Source organism: Strongylocentrotus purpuratus, unplaced genomic scaffold (assembly GCF_000002235.5).
Source record: "Strongylocentrotus purpuratus isolate Spur 01 unplaced genomic scaffold, Spur_5.0 spur5_scaffold_15, whole genome shotgun sequence".
Classification (NCBI taxonomy): Eukaryota; Metazoa; Echinodermata; class Echinoidea; order Camarodonta; family Strongylocentrotidae; genus Strongylocentrotus; species Strongylocentrotus purpuratus.
Window position 1 is genome coordinate 30,057,896 of NW_022145600.1, and position 15,329 is coordinate 30,073,224.

A 15,329-nucleotide genomic window follows, 5' to 3' on the forward strand; every position below is an offset into this window, starting at 1 on the left:
GTTCAAGGTGCCAACAAAGTACCATCATACGCTGGCTGTAGCTTAGCTGTACTAAGGCGCTGAAAGCATTCAAGGAATAAATTCCTGTATACCAGTTTCTATTTTACTACACCTGGGTGGAAAGGTTGTCTGGCCAATTTTGAGTACTTCTTGTCTCACAATTGCTACTGTAATGCCGTAAACAGTACAGCCAGCGACGTGCAGGGTGATGGACAGTTGTAGATGCCTTGAGAGATAAGGTTGCATGATACATGGGCTAGCTGTAACTAGTAAGTAGGGTATAACCTGTCTTACTAGAGCACCTGTGAATGATGTTCTAGCTGGTCTTGTACCTTAAATTGCTGGAGAACGGTGCAGCAAGATTAGGCATTAAAACAAAAATCCGGTAGGGCTAGTTCGTAGTTTAAGGTGCTTGCTATGTGTCATAATGCCGTTCTCTTCATGCTCGTGACAGCTCAACTGAACCATCACCCGAATAACATAGGGTGTGTAGCCATCCTACAGATCTATAAGATATAGAACTTAAGGGCGGATGAGCTCACATATAGCCAACGGCCAGCTACAATGGAAGAGTTTGGTACCTCACCATGTATATTACCATTGTCTGCAACATCATGCACAAGTACAAACAGAAAGAAAACGAGATGCAAGCCTGACTGGTCCCCGAACAATTAGTCATGCTGTAAATAGCCTTCGGGAAGAGTTGCTGTCTTTTGCAAATAAGGTACATTATAATGACCAACCTAGTTCAAAGCCTTCGGGAAGATTAGGTTGTGATGCTCTGTCCATGAAAACAAGAGGAAAGCGACTGCGCATTGCGACATGGAACGTTAGGACGTTGTATAAGGCAGGGAAATTAGATAACCTCATTCCGGAGGCTAATAGGTTGAAACTAGATATTATAGGTATCGCGGTAACTAGGTGGACTGATAATGGATGCGTGAAAAGAGATGTTTACACCTTTATATACTCTGGAGGAGAAAAACACCAACATGGTGTTGGAATGTTAATCAAGAAAAATCTCGAGAAACACATTCTAGGTTACTGGACATTAAATGAGAGAATGATGTTAATGAAGCTGAAAGCTAAACCGTTTAACCTAGCAGTAATTCAAGTGTATGCCCAAACCAGCGATTATAGTGATGAACAAGTAGAAAAATATTACGATCAAATAGATGAAATGCTAAAGCATTGCAAATCAACAGCAGTTGTTATTGTGATAAGTGATTGGAATGCTAAAGTCGGAGAAGGTAAGGATGGAAAGATTGTTGGACAATATGGACTAGGCCATCGTAATGAACGGGGTGATCGATTTGTAAGGAACATGATCTAGTGATAACCAACTCCTTTTACCAACACCATAAAAGAAGAACCTACACCTGGAAGAGCCCAGGAGATGTAAATAGAAATCAGATCGACTACATTTTAATAAAGAACAGGTTCAAGAATTGTATCAAGCAGGTAAAGAGATGCCCAGGGACTGACATAGATTCTGGTCACAACCCGGTGATTGCAGAAGTTGAAATAAAGCTAAAGAATACACCCCCCAGAACAGAAAGAAACCCTCTTCCGGATGTCACAGCTCTAAATAAAACAGACATAGCAGAAAAATACCTTATGGAAGTTAGAAATAGGTATAATTGTCTAGTCACAGAAGAAATAGAACAAACGAATAATGAAGTAATTGACATTGAGTAACTAGAAGTGGAATGGAAATACTTGAAAAAGAGCATTCAGCATGGAAATAAGACACTACCAACTAAAAAGAAACCAGCAAAACAACCATGGATGACAGAAAAGATTCTGAACTTGCAGGAGAGGCAAAAGCAAGTCAGAAACTCCAAATCATACAGAGACATCAATAAAGAAATTGATAATGAATGTAAAAGAGCAAAAGAGGATTTGCTAACAACTCAAAAATGTGTTAGAATTGAGCATTTCTCCAAGACAAACCAAACAAATGAAATGCACAGAGAATCATCAAGGATGGAACATCTTCCCTCTTTGAAAAGGATGATATCAAACAAAGAAGGGAAGAATATATCCAAGACCTATTTGACGATGATAGAGGTCCAGAACTTCCAATCACCGACAACGAGGGTCCAATTATACTTGAATCAGAAGTTAAAGGGATAGCTGAGTTCTGTTTTCAGGCCGCAAATGCCTTCAAAGTGCATGGTTATTGCTCTTATTCTTATCTATGACATTTATAGTGCCCTTTTAGAACCTAAAATTGCTATGAAGGTAATTTTAGACCCAAAAATGTGTGAAATTTAGCCGATACGATCATACCAATTCAGCTCCACTTTAAAAAAAAACACGGTGACCGTTAATTAATTATTTAATTAAAAATAACAATACATGAGCCGGCTAATTGTGGGTAATATTAGCAACTCGAAAATGCCAACAAAAAAGCCAACATCGGCATTGGCTGAAATACGACATAAAAGGCGTTATTTCGGTTTTTTCAACGGTTTTTTCAATTTTTTCAAAATATCTAATTTTCGTGGTGGCCAGTATTAGAAAACGTTATATTTCAGCCGTCTCTGAACCGATTTTGATCAAACAAAGATGATTTTGTCATTTAAATATTATGTTCTTTCAAATTTGACACTCAGTTTTTCATTATCTCACAACAAAATTTTTTGTGTAGCGCCCTCCGCAACAGAACTCAACTATCCCTTTAAACAAGCTCTGCATTCACTGGGAACTTCTAAATCTGAAGGCCCAGATGGGATAACACGGGAAGAACTTGTGGCCTTAAAATAATTTGGGATTGAACATCTGACTAGTATTTGCCAAATGATATACAATACAGGGCATATTCCTGAAGATATTTGTGCCAATTCAAAAGAAGCCTAAGGCAAGTGTATGTGAAGATTTCCGGACAATTAGCCTTATGAGCCATGTAACCAAGTTGCTCTAAACGATCATTCTCAACAGAATAAAAATTGAAATTGACAATGAAGTAGATAAGGAACAGTTTGGTTTTAGACCTCAAAGTGGTACTAGAGAAGCAATATTCTGTATGAGAATGATGACAGAAAGGTATATTGCAGTAAATAAAGAAATATATGTGTGCTTAATTGACTACTCTAAAGCATTCGACAAAATTCACCACGAAAAATTGATTGAAAGCTTACACAAAATCAATCTAGATGGTAAAAAGATACGTCTCATATCTAAACTTTTCTGGGAGCAGACAGCTGCCATCAAAATTAACAATGAAATTACAGGTTACACAAAAATCAAAAGAGGAGTACGTCAGGGGTGCGTAATGTCCCCATCTCTGTTCAACTTGTGCACAGAGTTGGTATTCAGGGTAATTTCAGATATGAAAGGTGTTAGTATCGGGGGTGTAAATATTAATAATTTACGTTATGCTGATGACACTGTACTTTGCGCAGAGAATGAAGCAGATTTACAACATGTATTGGATATTGTTAAAGTCAAAAGTGAAGAGTTTGGTCAAAGCATGAATGTCAAGAAAACTAAGTCAATGATTTTTAGTAGAACAGAGAATAAGCCTAGAATATGTTTGAAACTCGATGGACATATCATTGAGCAAGTCAGTAATTACATCTACTTAGGACAAAATATCACAGATTATGCCAGATGCGAAGCAAAAATAAAAAGAAGAATATAAATTGCTCGGAATACGTTTCTGGCAATGAAAGGATTATTCACAAATAGAAAGGTGAAATTTGCGCTTAGGTTGAGACTAGTAAACTGTTATGTATGGTCTGTCCTATTGTATAGAGCAGAAACATGGCCATGGAAAATAGAATAACATCTTTTGAAATGTGGATCTACAGAAGAATGATGAAAATATCCTGGAAACGAATGAAAACCAACAAAGAGATATTGCACATGACAGGGCGTAAACAAATTGCACTAGTAGGATTAGTTAAGGAGAGACAAATCAAATACTTTGGTCATGTTAAAAGGCACCAAAGCCTCTTAAAGGATGTATTGGAAGGAAGAGTGGAAGGAAGTAGACCTAGAGGGAGACCCAGAATCAACTGGGAAAAGAATGTCAAGAACTGGAGTGGACTAAAACTGCAAGAGTGCACCAGAATGGCAGAAGATAGAGTGAAATGGAGAGATGTTGCAATCAACCTCCGAACCGGGAGAAGATACCTAGATAGATAGATATGGTGGAAACAGGAAAGTACAAATGTAATTGATGTCTTGCCGATGGAAATTATTGCTGCTGCTTGACTCGAACCATGTATTCCACAGTCCGGTAGCGTATCCACCAGACCACCAGACCTCTGCTATTTGTTTAATTTGTTATTTAAAACTCATGTGTGTTTGATCATGTTTAATCACAGGATGTCAAGTATCAGCAACTCAACAGAATAGCCAGGTACAGTGAGTATTATGACTTGGATCTAAACGGCAAACCAGACGACTCATTGGTGATTCTCAAATTGAAGCAGAGTATATTGGAAAAGGATATACTATTCAGGACACAGTTCTTGGACGGTAATGGTTAGTTAAAAAAACCTCATAGGTTTCTAAAATGCCCATTTGTAGGCCTACACAAGTCATAATAGGCATACTGACCCACTGGAAGCCGCAACCCAACACTGTAAAAAAAATAATAGTCGAAATAACTCAATAAAATTGAGGAAAAGAATTGCCTTATTTTTATTAAGTAAATATTACCTACGGCATCTTAAAGGGATCCGGTAACTTTGTCTCAGATTCTGAAACAAAATTCTGGATTTAGCTCATGATGCAATGATAATTATAAACCTTTAGGTCAGTCAGGAACCCCATGACTTTTACAAGCCGATCGCCTGTCTGATTTTCAAGATATTTATGATTTAAATTTCAAATTTTGAAAACCGTTCGCCTGACGGTTTTCATAACACTACAGTCTATTGGGGAAAACGTGTATGGTAAAACCGGTCACTCAAAGATTTTTACTTTTTTGAGGCACTTCTTGATCATTTTGAAGCGCAATTTTTTTAGGGCTTCAATATTACACCATATCACAGACACTGATAACACGTAGGGCCGTGTATCTCAGATTTAAAATTGTTAAACGATCCCTTTAAGTATAATTTACTTATTTTGCTGAATAAATTTTTACTCAGTTAAATCGAGTTACATGAACGTAAATAATTTAAGTATTGTAATCATTTTAGATAATTAAAAAAAAGCTATGATAGGATTACATATTGCACGATTTGGTACCCATCTAATCTAACAAGTAACATCCACTAATCATTCACTACTTCTATTTAAGATTAATCTCTAACACTACTTCTATTTAAGATTTAACCGTATATATATATCTACCACCATCACAAACTATTACATACGCTTCAATTCGACACATATTGAAAGGCTCCAAATTTTATATATACTTGATCGTAGCATCTTAAAAGGAAAATTGGTTGACAATTTCCTGAAATATCAAGTTTTGATTTGTTTTGAACTGGGTAACAATTAAAAATTGTCTTGTCTTTGCTTAGCCATGTTAAATGAATTAGTAAATGTTTTAAAGTCCTTAAATTTTCATTCAACCACAAAAAAGAATTGTTTTATTTAAAAAAGAGTTTAATTTGGTCTTAATGAATATTCATAAATTATGTAAATATTTCTATTACGCACTGCATCGGTCCTTACTTTAAAAAGATAAGAATAATCAACATAAATTGTTTGAGTAATACGTATAATTTCTGATTTTGAGTTAAAATTACTAAATTAATACAAGCTGAAATTACTTAAAGTTCTTATGTATTTGATTTTACTTAAATATTCCACGTATGTTCTACTAAATTGAAAGTTTGAGTTAGCAAGACTTAAATTTAGTGCGTAAGTGGCAAAACTAATGTTTTCAAGTAAATTCTACATGGAAAAAATACGTACAAATTACCAATGAACAAATTCTTTTTTACAGTGAAGATTCTATGGAAGTTTGTTGTTCAACTACAAAAAGGGTTTGTCCTGAAATAAACGTAAAGCGATTTTAAAGGAACGCAATTTGTAATTTGTACTTTAATAATAATAATGATAAAAATAGAGAATATTTATGAAGCGCAAAATAAATTAAAAATTTCTCTATGCGCTCAATACAATTATTACAAATTTGAATATAAAAAACAACATAATAAGTAACAAAGTCTGCAGACAGGATGCAATGCCATCATCTCGGCCAGTTATAACCAAGTCTAATGTATGACCCGATAAGAGGGTTGGAAGGTCAACAAGGTTATGAAGGCTGTATAAATCCAGTAACTCCATATAGGCTGCAGAATCTGTATTATTGCCATGTCCATAATTATGGAGATTAAAATCACCAGCAAGTATGGTTTTCACTCTAAACATATGCAGACCTTCCAGCAAAGATGTCAATTCCTCAATGAATTTTGAAGGTGTGTATTTGTTCTTCCTTGTATAAGGAGGGCGATAGACTACCAAGAATCGAATTGTGTGTGATGGGGCATATGGACATGAAATAGAGATGTTTAAGAACTGTACACTAGTAAGTTGGTTCAGCGTCATATTAAAGCCCCTGTGCACAAGAATGCGAACTCATCCTCCAAGCTCCGTGGCACATGGTGAAACACAACGTTTGGAATCATCATGTATCCCGAATGTTTGCAAGAGCACGTGTGTCTCGGTCAGAAGCAGGTAGCCACGTTTCAGTGACAGCCAGAATGTCAATCTTCTCGAGCCTCAGAAAATCACGTAGAGCTGAGAGTTGCGCGGTATATCTATGACATTTTGATCAGGTGTCTGCCTCGTACGTGAATTTGACACTTCGTGGTTTGAGATAGGCGACTCAATATGCTTTGTAATTCCCATATGCATTTCCATTTGAAAACGGGGTTCGTCTATTATGGATGTGAGATATTCGACCCCTATGATGTGTTGCGCTTACGAGCAATGCCCAGATAGTCGAATGTCCCTAGATAGTCCATTGTTATATAGAAAATCTCTTCCAAGCTTGTAGAGAGAGTACGTACATTCAAGGGGGAGCCGAGCGGGCCTTGCCCCACCCCCCCCCCCCCCCGGCAAAAAAAGAGAGAGAGAGCGAGAGAAAAAAGGAAAAGAAGGGAAAGATGAGAGAAAGGGAAAGAAAGAAGAGGAAGAAGAAAATAAAAAGGGGAAAAAGAAGGAGATCGGGGGGCCACAAGGGCCTTGCCTCCCAGGCTGTTGCCTCCACCCCCCCCCCTGCCCCATCAACAAAAAAAAGAGAGAAGGAAGGATAGGGAAAGAAAACAGGAAAAAAAAAGAGCAAGAAGAAAAGAAAAGAAGGTGGATATCAGTTCCAATTTTCTCGCCAACAAGTTGTGGATCGGGGGAGGGCAAAAGGCCCTTGCCTCTCCCCCCCCCCTCCCCCAACCCCGCCAAAAAAAAAGAGAGAAGGAAGGGAAAGGGAAAGAGGAGAGCTAAAAATGAACAAGAAAGAAAAAGAAGAAAAGAAAAGGGTGGAAATCAGGGGAAATCAGTTGCGATTAATCCCACCAACAACGTGTGGATCAGGGGGCTGAAAGGTCCTTGCCCCCCCCCCCCGCATCAAACCTAAAAGAGAGAGAGGGAAGGGAAGGGAAAGAGAAAGAAGTAAGGTATGGGAGATCAAGTGCGATTTTTCTCGCCAACGAGGTGTATATTGAGGCGGGAGGATGCACTGGCGTATCGTACGGATTGGGTGGAGTGCCCACCCCCCCCCCCCCCCCAAAAAAAAAAAACACAAAAAAAACAAAAAAAAAATAAAAAATTAATCGTGGTATATTTCTAATTCGATACCGGTGATTTACAAATGTTGCTGAAATGACATAATTTTCCGAGATTTTTCCTCACTTTTTAGTAAATTATACTTTTGTATGCGTTTCTTGGAAAATAACGAATTCCTAAAATCACCGTCAGGCGAGAAATAGGCCTATGCTTATTTAGAGGCTTACATGTCAGAGCCCGCGGAACGGCCGGGCTCGGGGGCTTCCCTAAGAAATAAAGAGAAATAGAAAGAAAGAAAGAAAGAACAGTGGCCTGCCAGTGTCACAAAATAATGAGGTAAATGTCACGGTAATTGCATGCCTCAAACCCCTGAGCTTCTGGGGGCTCCACCCCCTGGACACCACGCCAATAAGTGTCCTGCCAGTGTCACAAATAATGAAGTATTACAATATGCTCATCTGACCGTGATTAAATGCCGAAAACCCCTGAGCTTCAGAGGGCTCTGCCCTCTGGATTCCACCTAGGGCCCTAAGGCGGGCCCCTACATGGTCATCTGACGGAAACTTAATGCCTAAGACCCCTGAGCTTCTGGGGGCTCCGCCCCCTGGACCCCACGCCAATTAATATCATGCCAGTGTCACAAATAAGCTATCAAAATATGCTTTTCTGACCTTAATTAAATGCCTTAAACCAGGGGCGGATCTACGGGGAAGAGGGGGGGGGGGGTAGGGGTTTTTACTCCCCCTCCCTTGGGCTGCCAAGTGAAAATGTGATATGCATAGAAAAACGCCATATTATGAGAAGATATTCAACTCATCTGGTAACTTAACCAAACACATGATAACTCTGGATATAACTGTGTGTTAAATTGTTACTTGATTTAAAAAGACGTTATCATGCACTGCTTTTTATGGTCTCCATTGTGTTAGTAGAGGCCAGGAAAACATTACTTACGGGGGTCAATAGCACCGAGAAAGAAAAAAATCGCCTCGCCGCTATGCGGCTCGTCATTGGGTCCAAAAAAATTGCCTCGTCATTGGGTATGCTCTGCATCGTCAATGGGTCAACCCCCCCCCCCCCCTTAGCAAAAAGCTAGATCCGACCCTGAAAACCCCAGAGCTTCCTGGGGCTCCGCCCCCGACCACACCGTCGATTTTGAATGCTTATCTGACCGTTAAAAATGCCTCAAATCCCTGGCTCAGCTCCCTGGACCCCACACCAATTAGTGACCTGCCAGTGTCATGAATAAGGTTTAAAAATATGCTTATCTGACTGTAATTAAATGCCCATACCCCTGAGCTTCCGGGGGCTCCACCCCTTGACCCCCGCCAGGCCTTTACACCTAGACCCCACGCCAATTTACGCTACGCTCTACCTGATCATAAATTCTTTAGCCTCCCCCACCTACTTTGAAAAACGTTCAGCGGGGCCTACATGTAAGAATGGGGTTGATGCAGATTTTTTGTCTGCCCCCCTCCCCTCAACGTTTTTGCTCATTCCGTACCAGTATTTGGCTCGCATAATTTCAAATTTGCCCCCCTCCCCCATAAGAAATCCTGGATCAGCGCCTGCGTACATTGGTGGTGGTGGCTGGTGATTATTTTACCTGACTGCTAAGAAAGCATAAAGGCTTGTAAGCATCATATACAAACTTCACCAGAACTGCTATAAATAAGATTTGAAGGGCGCCAAATCCACTTGACAATCAAATGCTCAAGGCGCAACTTATGCAAAAGATGAAATACATGATAAATAGACAAAGTACAATAGGAGAGGTACGGACATGAAAGGTAATGGTAATCAATTATAGGCTAACTTAAACAGATATTTCTTAAGATTATTTTTTAACACATTTTTAATCCATTTTTAATCCATTGAGGGAGAGTATTCCATAATGACGGCCCAGCATGAGCGAAGGTCCTCTCCCCCACTTTGTGTTAACCCTAGGAATAACAAGTAAGCCAGAGTTTTGAGAACGTAGCTGTCTAGAGGGGATGTAATGCTTGATCAAGCCAATATTGTACTGCGGAACAGAGCCAAGTATACAGTGAAATAATAACAGAAGAATCTTTGCATTTTTCTTAATTTTAGATCCTCTTAATAACTTCGGATCTCTCATTAAGCTTATCACATTTCAGGAGAGAAAGTCGGAGCAACTCATAATAACTCATAATTCATTTCAAATACAAAGCAGATTCAACAGATTAACAAGAATATTATTTTGAATATTCTTTACTGTGAGGTGTCACGAGTCTTATGAATCCTTATTCGTTCTGCATAGGATGCGATCATTCGGGATTGGAAAGTGTTGTACCGCATCAAATATCGCCGGATGGCTCATTAGATACAACATCGGTGGACGAAGCAAGGTATTACATCGATTCCCTTACACAATGGGGATGAGGGATGCAAATATTTGAATTCGGGGGTTGGGGTGGCGTCGGACTATTTGTCTTGTAGGGGACACATGTCTCATATATTTCTTACAAGAATAATCATGTCTCCCCAAGTTTCTGATATGCAAAACACAATTTGTCATTGTAAAAAGTCCCCCATCTGTTTTAAAGGGAGATGGGGGGGGGGGAGCATGCTCGGCAAATATCAAGGGCATTTTCTTACCATTCTTCCGGTAACGTCAACCTTGACTCGGTTTAAGCTTTTTGTGATTCATGTCACTACTCTCTCGATCCGCTCCTGGTTAGACATTTTCGTGTGAAGTTAATTACACAAGAATTGGAACGTTTTAAATAAGGTGCAAAGAATAATCATCATTACTTTATTATTGCCTAAACTGACTTTAGTATTGCCTATTAAACGAACCAATGGTATTTGTAAATACACGTCCGACTGAAATTTAGAGACCAAAACACACCCAATAAACTTGATATCATGAAAAAGAAAATTTGACATGATCCTTTTTGGAAGTTGCATTTCTTTATTCCGAAGGTTCATAATTCCGGAGGTTAGTTACTCTGAAGGTTCACAATTCCAAATATTGGTATTTCCAAAACCTGTAATAGGGTTCATTATTCCAAAAAAAGGGCCTTCCCATTATTGCACAGTCCGTGATAATTATAGAGCGTAGCTAATCAAATTGCATGTCAATCTTTGTTTTATAGTGAAAACCTGAACGAAATAATCGACTTGGATCTTGCAGAGTTAGCACAGCAACTAGGAAACCACGTCGCAATAGTTGCCCTTAATCTTGGGTTCAGTTATGATCGATGGAAGCAATTCAACGACATGAACAGAGATGGCAGTTTAACCGGAACTATGAACATGCTCTTCGATTGGAGAAGGGACACGCTAAGAGAACTGCAGAGGCCGTCTCTAAGGAAAGCGTTAAAAGAGTCAAAGTGTTTAGAACTTGCCGAAACCATATAAATATAAGACAGTAGCCAAGCATTCTTCCACTCATGTTGACCTTCTCAAGCCAAATGATTATCACATTTTAAATTTGCTTGTAAAGTGTGAAAAATTTAACCATTAGCTGCTAATAATATTTTGTATTATACTACGAATGAATAATTAGATATATAAATTATATTCCTGTCGGCTGAGTCGAGATCACTGTAGCGAATACAGGTGATAATGAAAAATCAGATTCCGTGATGGGTTAATCCTTTTGATCCAAAATTGGAAATTTCACCTTTCTTGACCATGCATGGGCATCAACCCATCCAATGTTATATGCCCAGTATCAAGAGCGTGTTCTGAAACTGCGGAATGGGATGGAAGTCTCAATCTAAGGGCTCTTTTTGTGTTCTTTCAATTGCCCATTCAGCGGTGCAAGCTATATGTTTATAGACAATACCTTATAGACAATTAGGTTGGTAGAAATCTCAATTACATGTCATTGGCACTTCAACCAATACAACTTTTCTGTTTTATATCAACACTGTTTATAATGTTCCTCTGGATGCGCTGATAATGATGTTCAATCTATAAATATAATTACTGGGATATAGTGATGATCATGCGAAATGCTCCTCGTATATTTACTTTACCAAGAATTAAAACGTGCCACAAAAAGAAAAGTTTAAGTTATTATGGTGCAAAACTATGGAATGAATAGCCGGTAGAAACTAAATATAAACCAATTTACTATACTTTCAAAAGCAGTTTATAATATGTGTAAAATCATGTTTGACTTTTAATAGCAATAAAAAACAACTGATTTGTTTTTCTTCTACTTTTTTAAAATGTTTTTTTCTGTTCGTATTATTTTTCTAAATTAGGGCTTGTTCGAATTTCTCCCCTTCTAACCTTTGTGTGTACATATACGTGTATGTTTTATTTAACTTTGTATGTAAATCATGTTAATCTATAATCTATGTTTTTTGTGAAATTGTGATTGCTTTTTATATGCACGGCGATGCTGAAGAACAGCCATTGGCTGAAGGATGCCCTTGTGCTTGAATAAAATAAACAAACAAACAAACAATATACATTGATACTTCATAAACAAACCTATTAAATATTGAACAGAACAAAGACATTTAGATTATGGGTAATAGTGCAGGGGTGAAAGTTCGTGGGCGAATCCAGCAATGATGTTATGGTATATCAGGATAAATCAGTGGCATCGTAACCGGGAGGTCCTAGTGCAAAACTCTATCCTTATGGTATACCCTTACTTCGTACACCATACAGTCCAATAACGTAATTCAAACTTTGCATGCCTCACTGATACTTGTCAACAAGAACCGTCTGTAACATAGCAGTGCTTGTGCAGAAACTTGTAAATTGTTCTGCGTAATATAGTTCGTCACAATACGCCTCCTGGAAAGGAATCTGTCACTATTAATTGAATTGTGCATTTGAACTGTCTTATTCTTTTAAAATATTTATTCTGGCCCTTTATCTTTGCTTGACCTCTCATCAAAATGTATTGATAATACGTATTATATTCTATGACTAATCAATATGATGATTTCTTTCCATAAATTTAGGTTCGTACTTTTATAATTTTCCTTTGTACGTTCATTATCTTTTGTAAGGTCCTATTTCATTATATCATATATTTTATTGTACATTTAGCATGCGCAGCCTGGATAATGATATGATACTTTGTATCAAGCGCAGTAGAGTATATTCATGTACTAGCTGCGTTATATAAAGAGGGACAAATATTGTTTATATTTTTATAATTATTATCATTATAACTCTTTATAATTAAACTGAAATTGGCACAGGTTCGCGCTGTCTTTGATACAAGGTATGTGTTATATTGATATATATTTATGTTAAAAAAAGTAATATATTGAATGCTTTAGCGCTTAAATATGACCGCTTAGCTACAGCCGGGTTAATAATATGATACTTTGTAAAAAGTGCAGTAAAGTATAAGTATATAGTAGCTGCGCTATATATAAGGACATATAATTGTTATTAATATTATTGTTATCACTCTTCATAATACTGACCTATCACAGGTTTGCTCCGACTTTGATACTTATGATGGATTAATATTGCATTGGTAGAATAAATGGGGTCAGCTTTTTTAGGCTAATGGCCCATTTTGTAATCCTTCACACCCGCTGATTATTATTATGTATATAACATGATGATGTTGTGTTAATAAATCATTTCAATGTATGCCTGTTTTTGCTATTCATTCTCCATATCTCATGAAACATACAATCATGTATAATTGTTATAATTTGAACCCCTTCTGTGCCTGTACTTTTAACAAAGAGTTTTAGAACTGAAAAGTTAGCTGCCAAATTTAGAGTATTAAATCTTTGCTCAAGTTGTTAAGTTTGGTTAGGATAGTTTTCACATGCAAACACCCTTGTTAAATGTACGGTTACCATATCATAAGCCTCGCGATTTCTCCTCTTTCCCCGTCTAAGTAGTTGTTCAACTCATTTTGTATTCATTTGATTAAAACAAGGAAATAGATGTTTGTTGAATCTGTATCTTTTGAAAGAATCTATTTCAACCCGAGCTGAGAGTAGGATAATAATATTTCGGAGCACGATTTTCTCTCGTGATATAGAATCAGCTGAATAGATGTGAAGTAAATATTGATCATTCAGTCTTAAAGGGACTTGGTTACATTGTTCAGATGAGAGATAGTCGTGCTAAGGTAGTGACTTCGATGCTAGATGTACAATTAAAGATAATCTGAAAATTTGAGTGAAAACGGACCATTATTCATGGTACAAATTGGGAAAAACTGATCTGATCGATTCCTCAATTCTCCCAACTATATTATTACAATTTAATTACATTTTAGGTGAATGGAAATCGTCACAAAGCAATAAAATGGCTCTACATTCCATTCCAGACATTTGAGTGTTGACAGATTTCTTTATAGCCTGTTTTATGTCTTTTTTCATGGAAAAACAGTTGGGAAAATTCAAAAATGGTTAGGAGAATTTACTGTTAATCACTGTTAGAGGGTGTCATACATCGACTCCTTCAAAGAAAACCATAGATATCTTCGTGGTTTGAGAATTTTTTCAGGATTTTTTGCATGTCAGAGGGTTAGTACAGTAGAAGGAATATAGTAAGTAACATTTTATACAGAAATTAAGCATTTTTTTCATCAACCTTCGACAATGTAACCAAGTCACTTTAACATATCTGCTTAAGAAACCAAGCAAAATAGTAGATCGCAGGGAGGGAGCTCACGGATAATTATTTATGGAAGAAAACTTCAAGTCTTTCGTCTTCTTTGTGCATCGCTGATCGTCAACGAAACGGAGTTAAGTCTTTTGTCAACTCTGTTTGTTGCTATGACAGGCATCCAGTGAAAAGGAGTTCGTTTAATAAAATTATGGAAATGTAAGCATTAATTTTAAAAAAACAGAACTTTGTCATGAAAGGGCAGAAAAATGAACTTTCTGGAAGATGTTGTTTTCTCTTTGAAATTCAGATATCGCCCGCCAAGTGACTTCATGATAAACTCTCTTCAAATTGTTTTTAATCACTCCTGCGTGAAATATGCACCATATGAGTTGCATCAAATAAAAGAGGAGGATCTAAGCTTTACAAATATGTGTCATTTACATTATTCTCGGTTTCGTTTTTTTTCTGGGACGCACTGTATATACCGGCTATCATCGTGTTAAACATGTGTATGTTTATCAATCGGAAAATAAATTCTCTTTGAAATGTCAAAATATGAAGTATTGAGATGTATTCTGTTTTGTGATTTAATAGCCTAAATTTGGAAAGATCAATCAGTTTATTATTTTTGTCATTTGTTATGTAACCGTTATGCTTGTCTGCCGGACCAAACTTCGCCTAGCTTGACTACAATAATAAAATAATCCACGTAACGCGGGTCACCTGAAAAACTTCCTAAGTGTTATAAGTTGGAAATCGGTTCAAGTATATACATATATTATGTATGATTTTTTTTGTATGATAATAACAATGTCTTTGTTCTCTTTTTTTTAGCAAGGGATATCGCATTTTGGTCAGGTTCTCCTTCCTTTGCGTTATCAGCACTTATGCATTATAAAAATGAATTCTGCGATGTACATTTTGATGTTCATGGTTTATGATATATAAACAGCGGTTTAATGATAACTTGCCAATCTTACTTAATCTTGTTTTTTTAATTGTTTTTTATTATTAGCTGGAAATTCGACAGAGGGCGATGAATGAGTGTGAGTGGAAGG